General features: G+C 35.6%; 1 long non-coding RNA gene across 5 annotated transcripts in view; it reads left to right on the forward strand.

Moving 5' to 3' along the window:
- LOC103352047 (uncharacterized) overlaps window positions 1-13387 on the forward strand; it is a 71240-nt gene extending 57853 nt beyond the window's left edge. For 2 of the 5 annotated variants that reach the window (XR_011385475.1, XR_011385473.1), the window contains 2 exons: window positions 1759-1834; window positions 3661-13387. This is a non-coding gene — a long non-coding RNA (uncharacterized lncRNA). Of the gene's footprint in view, window positions 1-1758 lie in introns of all 5 variants that reach the window. The other 3 variants (XR_011385477.1, XR_011385476.1, XR_011385474.1) reach the window with 2 other exon arrangements.
- Window positions 13388-19889: the final 6502 nt, after the last annotated feature.

Here is a 19889-nt window from a genome sequence, read left to right on the forward strand (position 1 = left end):
TATTTCATTTAAAGTGATATTCCTCCAATTATCAGTTGTTTTTTTGCTTGTAACTGTCATCTTGCATTTAACCTGAAAAGCCATTGATGCATATATAATAGTGTCTAAAATATAGCCACAGCCCTTGAATTGTTATTACACACACACACACACACACACACAGTCATGAGAATTTCCAGACCTACAGGGAAAGAGGATAGTGCAATGAATCTTCAACTACTAACCATGTTAACAGTTTTGATGAAACAAATTACAACATGCATATTTGCTTCAGCCTTCCCCTCAAATATGGATATTTGTCTATATTTCTTCAGTTCCATTATTACACCCAATAAGGTCAGTAGCAATTATTTAATATCTAACAGCCAACTCACGTTCACTTTTCTATAATTCTCCCAAAACTCTGATTGTTTGCTTATTAACTATTTAGTGAAGCCTTTCTAAGAACTTGGTAATTTTAATCAAATGATATGTGTCAGGAGCACAGATTGGTAACATAACATAAGGCAGCCAAATGTCTAGGAGTTATTTATTTGGAAACACTTTTCTCCCCAAGCTGTACTCTCCCTCCCCTCTTAGAAATTAAAAGTCCAACTAGGATCAGCTAGAGCTCCCTCCAAACTGGCAACCTTAGGAGTCTGATAGTACCAGAACCCCTTGGCTCTAGTACAGAGGAGGAATACCAATGAGAGAAGTCTCCAGATAATTGTAAATGATAGTTATTTATTCCAACACCATTTTAAAGTACTTCAGTATTCTTACAGAGCTATAAAAATATTAAATGAAAATCAGTGAGCATATTTTTATTATCTCAGTGAAAGGGACTTTTCAAAGCAAGGCAAGAAACTTTACACTGTATAGGTGTTTGAAACATTTGTATGGCAATATACAAAAGAAATAAAATTATAAGTTTAGAGAAAATGTTTACCATACCTCTGTCTGCGTGCATTTGTGTCTCTATTCTCTTTCTTTCCATTTCAAATAAACAAGTAATTATTCAAGTTAATATTTTTAAAGAAAGAAAATATTTTCTACATAGAGAGGATTAAATATACGAATTCCAGAGCCAGGACTGTGGTGTAGCAGATAAAGTCAATTCCTGTGATGCGATGCTGGCATTCCATATAGGCACTGGTTCATGTCCTGGCTTCTCTACTTCTGATCCAGTTCACAGCTAATGGCGTGGGAAAGGCAACAGAAGATGGCCAAAGTACTCAGGCCCCTGCCACAAATGTGGGAGACGCAGATGAAATTCCTTGCTTTGGCCTGGCTCAGCTTTGGCCATTGTGGCCACTTGGGAAGTGAACTAGCAGATGGAACACCTCTGTCTCTCTTAACTCTGACTTTCAAATAAATAAATCTTCTAAAAAATCCATAAAATGCTAACAGTACCTACAAATCAATAAGAGCTTTTAAGTGGGTAAAGGATACGAACATAAATTTAAAGATCAAGAAATAATATGGAAAGCTGATTGAAGACATGAAAATTAAAAATGAGATATTTTGTTATTCACATTCAGATTAATACAATTTGCAAAGTTTGAAAATGTTTTGGTTGGTGAGTACATAAGGGAAAAGCACTCTCATCCAATGTTAGTGGTCTAACAGTAACACCTTATATATAACCTTTGCAGGGGCAATTTGGCATATATTATTATTACTCTAAATTTCTGTCCTCCTTACTAGCTCATAAACTACTCTTTCAAACTGCCTCTTTTCCTGACTTCACTTCCTATTTTTGTGTCTTCTTTCTCATAGATCGTGGTATTTGTGCTTCTCACCTCAGCCTGGTAACCTGATCTTAACTCCCGAGTTCCATGATCCCTTCACAACTGCAAGTCATTCTTATACAAAATTTGAATTTACTAGTCAACACTTTTGAAAGCTTTGGGACAGTATGCAAGTTCATGTCACTGTCAGGTTATCTTGCTGTCTCATGTGACAAGACTAACGTTTGGGTTACTTCTATCCTTGTTCTGCTTCCTCTAAAACCAGCTATCATACTCATGTGCTATCTCATACAAACCATTTGGTCATTTTTATTTGTCTTGTGAATTTTAGCATTTCATTCTAGGTATTACAAATTAATATTTTGTATTGGTCAGGGATCTAATTCAGTCATTGCAAATTTGTGTAAGTAAGGGTAAGAATGGCCTCCAAGTAAAAGAAGATGATGAGTGATACAAACACAAGAAGCGTGAAGAGGGAAAGAAAGGTGATGTCGACAGCAAAATCCCTGATAATGGCAATAGCAAGATCATTCTATGGAGATTTTTTTTGTGTTAATGAGTCTCCAATCTGTACAATAAAGAAAATGAGAAAATCATTAGAGCCAGTGCATCAACAGGCATATAAGAATAATTAAAAAAATCATATGTAACTCAAAATGTCAAAATAGAGAAAATAGAGATGTGTAGCCTCTAAAACAAAGAAGGCTGAATAGGCCTTTTTCTCTCTGTATAATCTGCCAGATGAACAGTTCTATTCATCGCAAGCAATAGGGGGTTGGATAGGGTTAAGAAGTGCCATGGCCTGTATTAAAAGGAGTGGAAAGCTGAGGAAGGAACTCATGAGGCTGTGGCAGAGTGTCCTGAACACCTGAAGCAACTGATTGAGGAAAATGGCTGTTCGCCTGAACACGTCTTCGGTGCTGATGAAACGGCCCTCTTCTGGATGTGTACGCCATCCTGGAGAGGATGAGAAAAGGACTAGAGGCTTCCAGCCTGAAAAGACAAGCTCCAAGCTCTGCTTTGTTGCAATGCTTCTGGTGGCTTTCTGATTAAACCCACACTGCATCACTGATTCCAAAGTCCCTTCGCTCTTTAAAGAGAATGCCAGAAACACTTTTTCTATCAGCATGAAGGAAAGCCATAAAATATAGATCACTGAGGAACTCTGTTTAGACTGGCTTTTGAAGTGTTCTGTCCCCGAGGTTAAACAATATTTATAGTATTTTTTTTTAATTCAAAGTGTTGCTGATTATAAAAACTGCTCCCACTGACAAAAGTGCAATAATAAATGTTGATCCTTATATTCAAGTCATCTCCATTTCCCCCCATTCTAATGTATTTCTTCATGCATCTAGGAGTGCTAAAGATGTCTATGATGTCCTGTAATCAGTATATATTTGACTAACTTGCAGATCTTATCAAAAAGTTACCAAACTTACCATGAAGTAGCTTGGCAAATTTTCTTCATTTGTTATGCTTTAAAAAGAGTAAAACAGTAAGTGACAAATCAAAATGGAGCCTAGCAGACACTTTAAAATGAGGTTGTAATGGGTTTTGAATATTTCCTTCTAGTGATAGAAGAAATTGAAAATATTGTAACATCTGCAAAATGTTTGGGTGGTGAAGGGTTTGAAGACATGGTGACATTGCTGAACTGCCACACTCTCACCTTCAGAAGATAGCTGTGAAACATTTCACACAAATGACTGCTTCAGAAGTTGATAAAAGAGGCCAGCTAGAAATCAAAGAATGTTGACACACTTACTTCACAAATCAAACTGTTGTCATGATTCATAAGAAAACAGTCCTTCAGTGGAATATATATGGACTTTCAGGCAAGGCTTAAATACTGACCCACAATGCTACGAAGCAGTAATAAGAAACCTTCAAATAAAGGCCAGTAAGTCTGTTCTCTCTCCTTGCTTGACAGGGGGAAAGAGGCTGGATGAGTCACTATATCATTCAAACCTGTTCTGCAAACAAGAAACACAAGCACTGCATGGGAATGGTTGGACCTTGGGATTCAGACGGATGGCTCTAACGATGTGCTGACCCATGTGCTGGACAGTGAAAGTGGAGCAGAACACTGAGCTCACTTCTTGGCAGACAAGAACCTCTGTTCTCTATTCTTTCCCTGTCATTACTGTCATGGGCAGCATTTCCCTTGGTGTGTTGCTAGCCTTATTTTGAAATCATAGGTAAACAGAAATTAACTGCCCAATAAGTGCTATTGCTAATTTAAAATTTATAAAATATCATCAAGATTCACTGCAGTAGTTTATTTCAGGGCTTTCACAATACTTCCTTCCCTGCCCCAATTTTTCCCCTAAAGGGTCTTCTAGCACAGACACTAGGAGGACTTCAGGAATTGAACTCTAGGACATAGAGTTCTTGGTTGGGAACTTTGGTGGGAAAATTTGATTTTGTGTTCTTGAACCTGAATTTATTTTAATTCTAACTAAGCCTTACTTGCTATCTTACCAAAAAGGACAAATTTAGCATAAGTTAATAAGTTTTGCAGCAATTGTATATGGTGGCCATTGACCAGTATTGAAAGGCAATTGATGAATTTATGATGAATTTCTAGATTTACCTTAGCCCCTAATCAAAAAGGAAGAAATGTTTGTGTAGTTCATTTCCATAGATTCTCTCTATTCTCTTCTCGAGCCTTTGCAGTTGTTTGAATATTTTCCAGAAAAGGGATCTTGATATTTTTCTGTTCCCTGAAGGTGATGGAGAACTCATTCACATATTTTTTAATTCCTTTCCTGATTTCATGTATATATATATATATATATAACCTCATATATATATATATATATAATGTATTTGTGTTATAAAAGTTGCCATTTTAATTTTGGCTGTTTGAGATTTTCCACGCAAATTTAACACAAGAAAAATCCTCAAAGGCAGAGATATGAAGCTGATAACTGGTTCTCAGAATTCTTGGCAAAGATTTATGGTAGACCTGCTTGTTCTTTTGGATACTTATACACATTCCCACCAAATGTCCATTTCGAACTCAGTTGCACAGTTATTTTGGGCAATAGAGAGGCAGTTTGAATAACATCGCTGTTTTTTCTGTTTTAACTCTTACTTGTGCTGACACTGCAGCACTGACCCCATAATTACATCTGATAATAATGTGCAAAAATCCCAAATAGAGAAAGGAAGAAAAATTATTGATTGGCATTAGCTTGCCACATAGAGACCTTAGTTAGCTTGAAATAGAATTTAGAAAACTGAGAATAATGAAATATATATACTGTAATCACAGGAAAACATAGCTTTTAAACAACAGCATCAAAAATGAAAGACAATAAATCGAATTTATTTTTAGAAGCATGGAGGAAGCCATTTGATTTGAAGTTTGGACTGAGGGAGTCCACTGCTGAAATGTGGAAAATATTAGAAAATTGACATTACGTTTTCTAAAAGAACCTTTTGTTTTAAAATTTTAAAGTTCAAAACAAAGAGAAGGCTCTTTAAAGCAGAGTTAGATACCATAGTTGCTGCCACTTGAATGCTAATAAAGAGTTTTGACAGTGTGGATAGTCTAAAAGCTTGTGTGTGAACGATGTTTGTGGTGTGGAATACACTAATCAATGAACTTTACATAGCATTATTACCTTTTAACCACCTTTGTTGTTAGTGGGTTATGGTTTTTTAAGAATTCAGAGATAAATATATTGTGCTGTGATCAGAGTATATATGTTTTTGGGAATCATAAAGCCAAATAGGAAGCAGAGGAAAGAATAATACTGTATTTCATGAGCATGAATAACAGATATTTAAAAAATTAAATGTGAATATCATGTGTTTGAAGCATTTCATTTCTTATTTCTTTTTTTTTAAGTTTTTTTAAAAAATTTTATTTGACAGGCAGAGTTAGACAGTGAGAGAGAGACAGAGAGAAAAGTCTTCCTTCTGTTGGTTCACTCCCCAAATGGCCGCTACAGCCGGCGCTGTGCCAAACAGAAACCAGGAGCCAGGTGCTTCCTCCTGGTCTCCCACGCAGGTACAGGAGCCCAAGCACCTGGGCCATCCTCCACTGCTCTGCCGGGGCCCCAGCAGAGAGCTGGACTGGAAGAGGGGCAACCAGGACTAGAACCCAGCGCCCACATGGGATGCTGGCGCTGCAGGCGGAGGATTTACCAAGTGAGCCACAGTGCCGCCTCCTCATTTCTTCTTTCTTGCATTGTTACATAAAACCAAAGCTATAACTAATACATTATTGCAAATATCTAGAGTTGGCTCTTGACCACTTGCCAGTGAAATGATGATGTTCTTCTCATTATGATGAGAAGAACATGGAACCTGTAGTGAGGACTTTGCCACTTCTTGTCTGTGTGGGTGGGGGAATGCCTTCTCTTTGGGTGAGTGGTGCATAGTCCTGACAGTATAACTCTTGGGTTATTGGCATGTGAGGAGGAATCAGGATGGAGCCTAGGCTTTAGACTCAGACACATCTGCTTTCAAATGCTACCCTGCCAATTATCAACTGTGTTACAGTGGGTGTATTTCTTAACTATTCCAGACTTCAGCTTCTAATCTGTAAAATGGGATAAAAATACTTGCATTATAGAATTGCTATGAGATTATAGAAAATGCTTAGTACAGTGCCTGGCACGTAGTAAGCGCTCAATAAATTGTTGCTGTTATTATTATAACATGAATAAGCCTTGTATAACCAGGTTATGATGATGTACTCTTTTTTTTTCAAAATTTTCATGTGTTGATCTTTTGTTCAATATAAGGGTTGTATGAGTAAGAAAAAAGAAATAACAAAACTGGAGTTTTAATATTTTGAATTTGCTAATGAGGGATACCTGAAACAAAAATTCCTTTGTCCCTAAGTCCTTGACTTGTAGTAGCTGTTTATAAGATGGTTATCATTTTCTGATATTTATTTAAATAGCGATTAAAGGTAATGACTTTTTTGACCTGGTTATATTCCCATTCTCTAGAAAACCCATCTATTTGGTGCTACTATAAAGATAATTTAGTCACTCTGATACGAGAGTAAAGATAAAGCTATAAAAGAACAGTTTTGCTTGATCACGCACTTATTAACTCAGCTGCTTTTGAGATAAACTGTAAGTCTAGGTAACCTTACAAGGCAAGGAGAAGTCCTTATAACTGGCTCTGAATGTATTTGTATATGTGATGGCATTCAATAACTTTTATGTGGTGATATTCAGAATTTTTAGTATTTGTAACTATGATACTGTACATCTGCTAAGCAACAAACCATCACTACCTTGATTCAAGCCCTCACTACTACTTACCTGTATGGATGTAGTGACTTCACATCTGAACCCTTTGAACTTAGAGTATATCCAGTCCATTTGTTTATTAGTATTTGTTATCTGGCCTCTTGCTCCCCCACTAACTTTCCTTGTGCATGGTTCTCATCCTCATATTTCCTTGTTAAAAAATCTTCAATATCTGTCCATTGTCTATGTTTCATGAGTTGATTTTTAATTTATAGTTTAATTTATAGTCCAGTTTGAGTGTACCTTATGAGTTTTTCCTACTGTGTTTCCTATTTTAATATATGTGACAGTCTCTGTCTTCCTCAGACTATCTGACTTAACACAAAGGGCCTTCAGCTTTTGGCTCAACTGTGATCCCTTAAGCTCGGAACGTAAACTGTGGTGGTCAAGAGCAAAAATTTTTTGTATACATGAAGCTGGGGTAGTTGAGATGAGCCTACCAAGCTACAATTTATTTTTTGTTCTCCTTCATATCTGCGCAGTCTGTAGAGATTGGTTTCTTCTCTAATTTTCTTCTCAAACCTTCAGCCTATTTGATTTGGACATTCTCACTTACCAAGCCCCCTTAGTTGGGATCTTGATTAACCATTTAATTTTGGCTCTGAATGCAATGTTTCATCTTTGGGCACCTGAAAGAATTACCTCGAGATATAAAACCCAATATTAGGTTCTTATTAACCTCATCTCCTTAGTATCATCACATTACATGGTGTCTTTATTTAGCATTTCTGTTTAAAATTGCTCTCCCTGTTTTCTTGTACATGAATGCTAGCCTGGAATGTACTTAAGTTTACCAAATCCTGGGTCTGGTATCCATAATAGGGCTTGGCAAACTAAGATCTGGGCCAATTCTAGCCCAACTGTTTTTTCAAATAAAGTTTTATCACAACAAAGTCATCCCCACTCATTTAATTATTGTTGATGTACATAAAGGTAGAATTGATTGCAACTGAGACCCTATGGCCTGAAGAGCCTTTAAATATTTACTCTTTTGAAATATTTTATTTATTTATTTGAGAGGTAGAGTTACAGACAATGAGTGGGAAAGACAGAGAAGAAAGGTCTTCCTTCCATTGGTTCACTCCACAAATGGCCTCAATGGCTGGAGCTGCACCAATCCAAAGCCAGGAGCCAGGAACTTCTTCCCAGTCTCCCACGTGGGTGCAAGGCCCAAGGACTTGGGCCATCTTCTACTGCTTTCCCAGTCCACAGCAGAGAGCTGGATTGGAAGAGGAGCAGCTGGGTCTAGAACCGGTGCCCATATAGGATGCCGGCACTGCAGGTGGAGGATTAACCTACTGCGCCAAAGCGCCGGCCTTACTCTGACTTTTTGCAGAAAATGTTTGCTGATTCCTGACCTAGAGCTAAGAAGCTCTTAGCCTAGATATTGTTTATTCCTTGATGATTCCCCATTCTTGTCTTATCAACCCATAAATGCCTCAGAATGGCAGTTTATTGAGACTTTGAAGATAGGTTACAACCCATTCAAAATTAAATTCCCCTTCCTCTTCTTTGACATATTCACAACTGTCCTTCTTTGCAGTAGAAGAGATGTCATGTACATAAATACTATAGGTGTAGTTAGTTTCATCATGTATATTTTAATGTAATATGTAAATCCTATTGTGCAAGTTTTCCAATATCACCAGTTTTGTCTATGATTAGGCCTTGCCATTCTTCAGTGTCTCTAACTCAGGTATTCTAAACTCATCTCCAGTTGCCAGATCTTCTGGATAGGACAACATCAATGTCTTCCAGTCACTGACGTACAGCATCTCTAATGCCATGTTTTCTAATCTCCCCAATACTGGAGTCATTAAAAGTCTAAGTCTTTCAGTATCTTAAAAATTAATCTTCAAGGTCTAGGTCTTGCCTTTCAGAGCTCAGAGCTTTATTTTCCAAGTCTTTAACTGGCCTAATCTACCACTGTTTCCTATATGTAGGTCTTCTGGAGTCCCTGTATTTCAGTGCTCAAGTCTAGCTTTTCAAATATCTCAACTCTTATGTCACTTAGTTTCCACATTTTTTAATGTCTCCTAAATCCTGGTTTTACATTATCTTTTCATTATAAGTCCCTGCAATACCTAAGTCTTTCAGTATTTTGCAAGAACCAGATATTCCAACATCCATGTGTTCCAATATCCCAATGTCTGCATGACTGTGTCTGTTAACATCCAGAACTCTTAATACTATCAATATTCAGATATTCTCATGTCTAGGACTGTCAGCATCTTTGATATCTACCATCATTAAAATTTAATTTTCCAAATTTTATGTTTTTTGAGATGACCATGTCAATATTCCAGGTTTTCCAAAGCCTACCAATATCCAGGGCTTCCAATTTTAATTGTTCTAACTGTCTAGGTTCTCTACTGTACATATCTGCCAATGTTTAGGGATTCTAAGGTACAGGATTTGAAATGTATCTAATGTCCAGGGCTTCCAGTGTTTATGGCTTCTAATATGCAAATATTTAATGCCTTCAGAGTCTCCAATGTTGATATTAAACAATGTCCTCCAAATCCAAGGCTTCCAATGTCTCCAAATCCTGTGCTTCCAATGTTTCCACTGTCCAGGGTTTCCAGTGGCGCCAGTGTCAATGTCTTCCAACAACTCCAGGTCTTCCATCAACTCCAAGTCTTCCAAAAACCTCAAAGTCTTCCAGACAATCCTGGTCTTCCAGAAAATCCTCGTCTTCCAAATAATATATGTCTTCCAAAAGTCTCCAAGTCTTCCAGGAAATCCAGTCTTCCGGCAGTTATATGTCTTCCACAAAATCCAGATCTTCCAGGAAAACATACGTCTTCCAGAAAATCCATGTCTTCCAGTTTTGAGGTCTTCCTGCCAATCCACATCTTCCAACAATTTCAAGGTCTTCCCGCCAATTCATGTCTTCCAGAAAAATCTGTGTCTTCCACCAAATCCAAGTCTTCCAATCAATCTGGTTCTTCCAGAAAAGTCCAAATCTTCCAAACAATGTCTTCCAGAAAGAAATCCAGGTCTTCCAGGCAGCCCATGTCTTCCAGAAAAATCTACGTCTTCCTCCAAATCCAAGTTTTCCAATCAATCCAGTTCTTCCGGAAATGTTCAAGTCTTCCAGTCAATCAGTGTCTTCCAGAAAGAAATCCAGGTCTTCCAGAAAAATCTACGTCTTCCACAAAACCCAGGTCTTCCAGTCAATCCATGTCTTCTGGAAAAATCCAGGTCTTCCAACCAATCTCTCTTCCACCAAATCAAGTCTTCCAATCAACCCGTGTCTTCCTGATAAAATGTCTGTCTTCCACTAAATCTGTATCTTCCAATTCAGCCAAGTCTTCCAGAAAAATCCTTGTCTTCCAATAATCTCCAGGTCTTCCAGTTAATGTCTTCCTGAAGATCTATGTCTTCCAGAATATCCGTATCTTCCTGTAACCTCCCAGTCTTCCAGCAAATCCACGTCTTCCGGGCACTTCAGGTCTTCCTGAAAATCCAGGTCTTCAAAAAAACTCATGTCTTCCAGAAAATCCACGTCTTCCAGAGAATTCTGGTCTTCCATCAAATCCATGGCTTCCAAGAAATCCACGTCTTCCTGCTAATCTATGTCTTCCAGCAAATCCACGACTTCCAAGAAAGCTGTCTTCCTTCAAATTCATGTCTTCCAGCCTACCTACGTCTTCCAACAAAGCCACGTCTTCCAGAAAAATCCACGTCTTCCAGCAAAGCCATGTCTTCCAGAATAATTCATGTCTTCCAACAAAGCTACGTCTTCCAGAAAATACATGTCTTCCAGCAAATCTGCGTCTTCCAGCAAATCCACGTCTTCCAGAAAAAAACCTGTCTTCCAGCAAATCCCTGTCTTCAGAAAATCCACGTCTTCCAGAAAACCCACGTCTTCCAGAAAATCCATGTCTTCCTGCACCTTCAGGTCTTCCAGCATCTCCAGGGCTTCCAGCATCTGCTCGTCTTCCTACATCTCTGCATCTTCCAGCATCATCACGTCTTCCAACATCTCCAGGTCTTCCAACAACTACCCAGTCTTCCATCAGCGGGCTCAATATCTACGTCTTCCAATGTCTTCAGTGTGCTGGTCTAACATTAAGGTCTTCCAGTCTCTGCAATATCCAGGTATTCTAACATGTTCTATAGTCCAGGTCTTCCAACTAATCCCCACGTCAAGGCTTTTTCAAATCTAGCCTTCCCCTGTCCAATATTTCCCATGTTCAGATATTTCCAAAGACAGATCTTCCAACTCAAATATTCCTACTTCTAGTAGAATTAGCTTAAAAAAGTTGAGTAGAGTATTCCTTTTTAGAGATCAGATCTCACGGAGCAAATGCACTGCAGTTTAATTGTGTTTTTTCTATTTTGAAATTTGTGATTAGTCCCTACAACTTTTAAAAAAGATTTTATTTATTTGAAAGACAAAGTTACAAAGAGAGGTAGAAACAGAGAGAAAGAGGTCTTCCATCCACTGGTTCACTCCCCAGTTGGCTGCAACAGCGGAGCTGAGCCTATTCAAAGCCAGGAGCTTCTTCCGGGTCTCCCACATGGGTGCAGGGGCCCAAGGACTGGGGCCATCCTCTGCTGTTTTCCTAGGTGCATTATCAGGCAGCTGGCTCAGAAGTAGAGCAGCTGGGACTTGAACTGGTGCCCATATGGGATGCTGGTGCTGCAGGCTGGGGTTTTAACCTGCTGAGCCACAGCACTGGCCCCAGTCCATACAACTTTTTAAGATAGTGCTCATAAAAAAGCTTCAGGATTGCTGTAATAAATTTAGTACTTTGGTATTGCTCATAGTTTTTCTACAGTCACTTATGTTTAGGTGCATGTGAAATTTTTATTTCAATAGGAGAATTCCTATTTAGAGACTTATTCAGATAAGGTTAACATACAATGTGTCCATTTTAAATAACATCAATTTTTGTTTGGTCTTATATGACTATATGGTAATAATAATAATAACAACAACAACACTTACACATGGCATTTGCTACGTCCAGGCACTGTTCTATAGTCCTTACATGCATTAACTTATTCAGTCTTCACAATAAGCCATTGAAGTAGATATCATCATTATCCCTATTTTACAGGTGAGGAACCTCGCACACACACACAGGTGATGTAACTCACTCAAAGGACACAACTAGTAAACAATATATCTAGGATTTCAACAATGCTAAGCTGTTTGCAGAGTCCATGGTCCTAATCACTATGCTGTATCTGCTGTTGAAAGCTGAGAATTATGAGATAGAAGATTGATGGTTCCCACTCTATTTGTTGAATATTATAAGATATTATATACAAATGCTCTCAATTTATTCTGTCATTATGAGAACCTGTTTGTATTGACAGCTTTCATTCTTCAACCAGCTATAACATTCCATTGCTCACTTAGATGGAAGTAGGGGCAAACACTTTCTGACACCATTCTGTTTTGGTAGGAAAAAAATAAAGGAGCACTGAGTTTAATTACTCTTTGCTTTAGAGTTGTATTTATAGATGCATGTTTTGAGTACCAGTTCTTGGAATTTAGTTTTCCCTTCTGTTTTCATCCCTTATCATGGAGCATTATCTTAGTTTGTTTCTTATCTCAAGGTTCCACCCACGTCTTCAAATACCATTGACCTTCTGGGTTCCTGATCACTGCATTTTATCTGCTTAATGGTAACTGCAACTCCTTAAATCCTGTCTTGCTGTTATTGAGGACTAATTATTTAGTTATCCAAGTGTCAGCTTCTACCAAGTGCTTCCAACAACATTGCTACTCATGTCTTAGGCTAGTGTGAAAAGCATGAAATCCACATAATGAAATTAGTTAGTAAAGGGGGTTCTAAAGATTGAGAATTAACTACATGATAATAAAAGGAACAGTAATAATAATAATTAAAATAGCAATACCTTCTGAATGCCTAATAATTTAGTTCACACAATGCTTGTCACCTCTTTTATTCATTCATTCATTCATCCATCCCCATTCAACAAGTGTTTATTGAGCGCTAGCTGTGTGCCAGGTATTTTTAATGCAGCTAAACATTATCTGGGAGAAACAGACAATATCCAAATGATCAAACAATTATTTATTAATTGTGATAAGATCATGAAGGAAAAGTAAGTATTGAATGCTGTGAGAGTCTAGAAAGTCAAGGAAAAATTTCTGAGAAATTAACATTTATAGTGACTTTAAAGGATCTGTTTTTTTATTTGATTATCATGTCCCTGTGATTTATGTAAGACAGATATTTTTATATCAATTTTACCTAATCAGAGTCCTAATGGTGAGCATGAAATCCAGGTTTTGTTTGAACATGTTTTCCCCTACTACTCCAATTCTGCCTTATATTATATATTAAATGTTGTATGAAAATATCTATCAACAGAAATAAAAAATGTTTTGACTCTTTTATATAGCTTTTTCATTTCATGGAATCCATCCAAGTAAATTGTCTAAAATGTAGATAATTGATGCACAAAGATGTTGCTCACAACTTACTTGGTATAGTGAAAACAGAAAAACCTAAGTCTAGCTTTGGGGACTGATTAGGCTATTTTCATATAATAGAATATTCTTCAATAAAAATATTGTGTGGTTTTTATGTAATGAAAAGGTTGTATACTTCATTACATAAAATATTATTGCAGCTGTTTAAAAATATCGAAAAAATTGGAAACATGATTAGAAGCAAACACATTGGCAATTTTGAGCTCAGTATCATTTGGTATGTACAATTAAGTGTATTTTTGTTTTCTTCTTTATATATACTTGTTTATTTCCAAGGTTTTTACAAAGTAAATTCTATTTTTATTCAAGAAAAGTTAAGTGATTGTATAAAAAATACATTATTCATCTTTTTATTGCACATGTAATCAAGTGTTACTGTTGAACCTCTTTAAAATATAAGAAAGCAAAGTGAAAAAAAAATGAATTCTCAAGTAATCTCAATATCCAGAATTAATCATTGTAAAGTTTTTAGTGAATATTTCTCCAGATTCCTTCATAGGTATATTTACTTTCTTTTTTAAAAGTGAATCATATAATTCGGACTAAGTGTTTGGTAATAATAGACAGAATTAAAAAGGAGTGAATACTACAACATGGGAAGCAGTCCATACAGCAGACATGTAGAATGACAATTGCTTTAAATAGCACTATGAACTCAGAATCAACCCTGAAAAGCCCAGGGGAGCATTTAAAGGAATGGAAAGCCAAGACACTGTGGCAAAAATGTTTTACATGAAGGACCTCTGTTGGTGAGACCCCAGTGAAAAGAAGTGGCCACCAAAGAAGGATGTACTTTTCTCTGAAGGGAGGATAGAACTTCTGCTTTGCTTATGGCCTCGTCAAGCTAGTGGATCCAAAAGGCTTCCATAGCCTAGGCAGCTCATGTCAAGAGCCCAGGAGATCATTGGCATCCCATATAAGAGAGTGTTAATTGTTAAATCAACAACAAGAGTCACTGTGCACTAACTTCCCATGCAGGACCTCTGTCCTCAAAGAGTTGTATTATGAGAATTAATAGTAAAACTTCCTTTCAATGTATTAAGTAGAGGAAAATCTATGTCTCATAAATTATAGTTATGTCTAAGTGCTCACAAAAGATTACTAAGTTTCTAAAAGGAAAGAAGGGGGAAGGGGAAGAAAAGGGGGGAGAAAAGCAAAATTACCTGCAAGATGCAATAACTTTGAACAGCCCTTGTCTGGAGAACAGGTTTTGTTTGTTTTGATTTTTTGTTCTTTTTTCTTTTTCTGTTTCTTTCTCATACAAAGTGTTGAACTCTTCACCTAGAATAGAGTTAATCCTCTGTATATAAAGTTAAATGAAAATAGATCTTAGTACAAAACAAGACAGGGAACAGGAGAGGGATTAGGAAGAGGGGTGGGAGAATGGGTGGGAGGGAAAGTATGGATGGGACAATTACTATGTTCCTAATGTTGTATTTATTAAATGCATGCAAATAAATAAAAAAGTACATAAAGACCACCCTTGTATTTTTAAATATCAAAAAAATATAGTTTAATGACACATTCATAAGATTGTGGATAAACTGTAATATAACTGATGCATGTATTTTATGAACTTGAGTTGAAAATGTGGCATTTTTATCTCTTGGGGTCCTTGGAGAAACAGAAATATTTTTCTTTCAGCAAGTAACTAACAATCTGCTGAATGTGTGAGATTATTAAAAGGATAAATATTTAGCATGATTTCTGTTCTTAACAGTTTGCTTTCTATAAAAGTTCCATCATTGTAATGATTATGAGTAAACCGTTCATGAGTTACTGTTAAAAAAAGTGAATCATACTGCCTAACCTATTTTATTTCAATTGAAAAGCTGTGAGCAGCATTCCATGTCAGTAACTGTGTAGCTATGTCATGATTTTAATATGTAATTTAACTCCATCTCTTTTTGGTGGATAACTTTTTTCTGTTATAAAAACTATTGTGATGAACACATATGTTGTGCAAATTTTGTAGAACACAGTGTGACATCATACATGGTGGCCCTGTACTCAAGTGCTACTGTTGAACCTCTTTAAAATATAAGAAAGCGAGTACTTAAAAAAGTTCATGGAAAACAAATTAAATAACCTTTTATTTTGGTAATAAAATTGAAATTAATGCATATTTTTTGAAAATACTCATTTCCCATGAGCGTTTTTGAAGACCTCTTGTCCATAATCTCTGTTCAAATTTGTTCAGATATTGCTTAGGATAAATAACTAAAAGAAAAGTTACTGAGCCAAGGGCATATACATCATAAAGCAAGAAACTACAAGTAACCTAAATGTCCAACAATTGAGGGTGCATACATAAATAATATTGGAACTACATGATAGAACACTATGAAGTCGTTTAAATTTGTACCATAGAAGATTATTTATTGAAATGGAAAGTTGCTCAAAAGGACTCATCAGTGAGAGAAACAGGTCACATGAAAGTATATATAATATTCATATTTTATAGAAGGGAAATTGTATAAATTTCCTCAGAAAAAGGCATAACTACAAAATGTTAGTGGTAAGAAGTCCCAAAAGAAAAATGGATAAATCACGCTCTGTTTACTCAGTGGAATATTAGATAGCAGTAATATGAATCCACTACAACTGGGTAGATTTTATTTCTAGAATGATAAATTAGAATATTAAGTTCCAAATGTCTATGTATAATAGGATATCTTTTAAGAATATTATTCAAAAATATTATTTTAAGAATATTATAAACACTGTGTTACTTAGGGCCATATATATATTGCATATAAATAATTCATTAAAAAGAAAAATAATATCAATAAAAATTTCAGGATAAGTCATTTCCATTAAGAAAAGGGATATGGGAGTATCATGTAAATTGACTTAAGTGTTTTACGGTAACCTAGTTCTCAAGTCTATTCAGTCAGGAGTTCAATTGTCACTGGATGACTCAAGTCTTATTTATTTAACAATTGTCTAATTATTATTAAAATTAAAGGGACAAGGTAATGGATAAAATAAAAGGAGCATACATAGTGGAAGTGCTGCACAATCTAAGGATTATTAATCAATTCTGTACATTTGACTTTCATTTTTTAAGTAATTATCTCTGAGTAGTGAGAATATATATGACTTTTATTTTCTTTTGACTTCTCTAAATTTTCTATTTTGAACATGTATTTTCAAAATTAAAAAGTATCAGCTTAAACTTTATCTTAATGTTTTTCATAATACAGGAAAACACGTAATATTCACTGAAAAACAATCCCTAAACTACATAGTGTAAGGTCTAATATATATTTAAAATGCAAAATAAGAATTGAAAAGTATTTATATGTTACCAATCATTACCTTTTTGTATTAGTGAAATTTCAAATTGCTTTGTCTCCATATATATGTTTATGTATGTTTTTAATCCAAATGTTATAAGGTAAGCTTATATTATTTTTGTTTCAAAAGTAATACTTGCTTATTGTAAAATGTAACAAAAGCAGTAGTAAATAAAGTGAAAAGTGGAAATATTCCTCTCCTAATTCTACTGCCCAGAGATAACCTTGATTATTTGTTTGCTTTATAATTTCCTGGTACATTATCTGCTAATAATCACGTGTTTTTAAAAATAAACATTAAATTTCAGAATAGATTTTTATTTATAAAACAAAAATCATGAAATAAAACAAAGAGCACCCATATAGCTCACATCCAGCTTCCCCTATTATTAACACTTCATTTAGTATGATATTTGTTATAATTAGTAAATCATGCCAAGCTCCCCGTATTATTAACATCTCATATTAATATGATATAGTTGTCACCATATGCATGTGTTCTTGTGTGTTTTACACAATGAAATTATTCTAAATGTATTATTCTACAACTTATCATTTCCCCACTCAATGAAAAATCATCTTTAAAAAACATATGGGGAAATCAAGCGAGGGTATACCATATAAATCATTCCATCCTTTCTACATGATAGATCTTTAGATTGTCAACAGTTTGTTACTGTTATACATAATACTGTAAAAATCATCCTTTGAATTTATATTTTGGAGTTTTACAAGTATTTTTATAAGCTACTATCTTAGAAATATAACTAAACTGCCCTACCAGCATTCTAAACACTGTTTTTTAAAACTTTTATCGATATTTTGGGTGGAGAATCTATTTTATTCCTTTGAATTATTTTTCCCTAATGCATAGTAAAGTTAACCATCTTGTCATGCATCTATAGGCTATTAGTTTTTCTTTTCTTCTGTAGGAAATTGCTCGTTGTAATCCTTTGCCTAATCTGTTGTGTTGTTTTTTTGACTTTTTCATTATTAATTTTGAGGAGATGTTTGGATACTAGAGGTGATACCCTTTTGCATGGTACATATTTCAAAAGTGGCTATCATTGATCTTTTAAGTATATTTATAATGCTATTTGATGTGAAGGAGTAATACGACAGGAATTGACATGTTCATGATAGTTTTGCATGGAGAATCATGTTGTTGGTCTTAATTTAATTTTGTTTTGGTCCTCATTTAGATATTGAACAATTATTAAGCTTACTCTTTGTTATTTTATACTTTATAATGTTCTATGTGAATGCTACTGAATTATAAATATTCTTTATCAATAGTATATAGAAAAGCTATTGATTTTTAATAGTGATCTTTTATCTAGGCATCATATTAAACTCTGTTCCCAGTCCTAACAATATTTTTTTTTCTGATTAACTGAAATTCCTAGGTAAACAAATCGTGTTAGTTGCAAATAGTGAAAGATTTGTCTTTTCCTTGCTAATTTTTCTATTTTTCTTCTTTAAGCCTGCTGATAATGATTTTATGACTTGCAGGGAGATGCAGACTTAAATCTATTAATGAACAACAGGCAACCCTCTTGTTTTTCACTTTAATAGAACAGTCTCATTGTTTCACTCTAAAATATAATTGCCCTTCTGAAGATGCCCTTTTTCCAATTATGGAAATGTTCTTGTCTTCTTTATTCACTTGTAAGTTTTTCAGGAGTGGGTGTAGCATATTATCAAAATTGTCTTTTCTTGCATCTGCCAAGATGATATCAAGATAATAATGTGATTATTCTCTTTAATCTGTTAAGTAGTGAATCACCTAATATTGAGCTATTCTTGTATTCCTGGAATAAAACTGACTTGATAGTGATTTGGTTTGTCATTATTTTACTTAGCATAGAAACTCTACATAAACACGTGCCTATAGAAGTGTGTCCTTACCTTTTTCACATTATTGTATATTACTCAGGGCAGAGACAACTGACTTCACAGATTTTTCTCCACTGCTTCAAGACCTTAGGAGATAAAGAGCATAATACACACACAACCATCCATAAGACACCCGTGTGCCAAGGCACACTTGTTAGGAACTCTCACTTTATTAATTCCTGTGATTCCTTTTTTCCGCATTTGAAAGCAGGATTAATTTATCCTTGTGAATGAATGTGAATCTCTTTCTTCATTGTAAGTAACTTAGACATTAGCTATTCCTTAAATAGTTGCTGACACCATAGAGCCATTTTGTCCTAGAGCTATCTGGGAAGCTAGAACCAACCCAAATGCCCATCAACAGTAGACTGGATAAAGAAATTATGGCACATGTAATCTATAGAATACTATACAGCAGTCAAAAATAATGAAATCCAGTCATTTGCAACAAAATGGAGGAATCTGGAAAACATTATGCTGAGTGAATTAAGCTACTCCCAAAAGGACAAATATCATATGTTCTCCCTGATCGGTGACAACTAACTGAGCACCAAAAAGGAAACCTGTTGAAGTGAAATGGACACTATGAGAAACACTGACTTGATTAGCCCTTGTCCCAACTGTTGATGTACAATGTAATACTTTATCCATTTTAGTATTTTTTTTCTAGTACTATTGGTTGAACTCTTTAATTAATACACAATTATTCTTAGGTGTTTACATTTAACTGAAAAGTGATCTCTGTTAAATATAAGAGTGGAAATAAGAGAGGGAGGAGATGTAAAATTTGGGACATGCTCAGTCGGACCTGCCCCAAATGGTGGAGTTAGAAATGTGCCAGGGGATTCCAATACAATCCCATCAAGGTTGCATGTACCAATGCCATCTCACTAGTCCCAGTGATCAATTTCAGGTCACAATAGATCATAATGATAGAACTAAGAGTCAAAGGGATCACATAAACAAGACTAGTGTCTGCTAATACTAACTGATAGAATCAAAAAGGGAGAGAACGATCCAACATGGGAAGCGAGATACACAGCAGACCCATAGAATGGCAGATGTCCTAAACAGCACTCTGGCCTCAGAATCAGCCCTTAAGGCATTCGGATCTGGCTGAAGAGCCCATGAGAGTATTTTAGGCATGGAAAGCCAAGACACTCTGGCAAAAAAAAAAAAAAAAAAAAAAAAACAACCTAAATGAAAGATC

This window comes from Oryctolagus cuniculus, chromosome X (assembly GCF_964237555.1).
Source record: "Oryctolagus cuniculus chromosome X, mOryCun1.1, whole genome shotgun sequence".
Lineage (NCBI taxonomy): Eukaryota > Metazoa > Chordata > Mammalia > Lagomorpha > Leporidae > Oryctolagus > Oryctolagus cuniculus.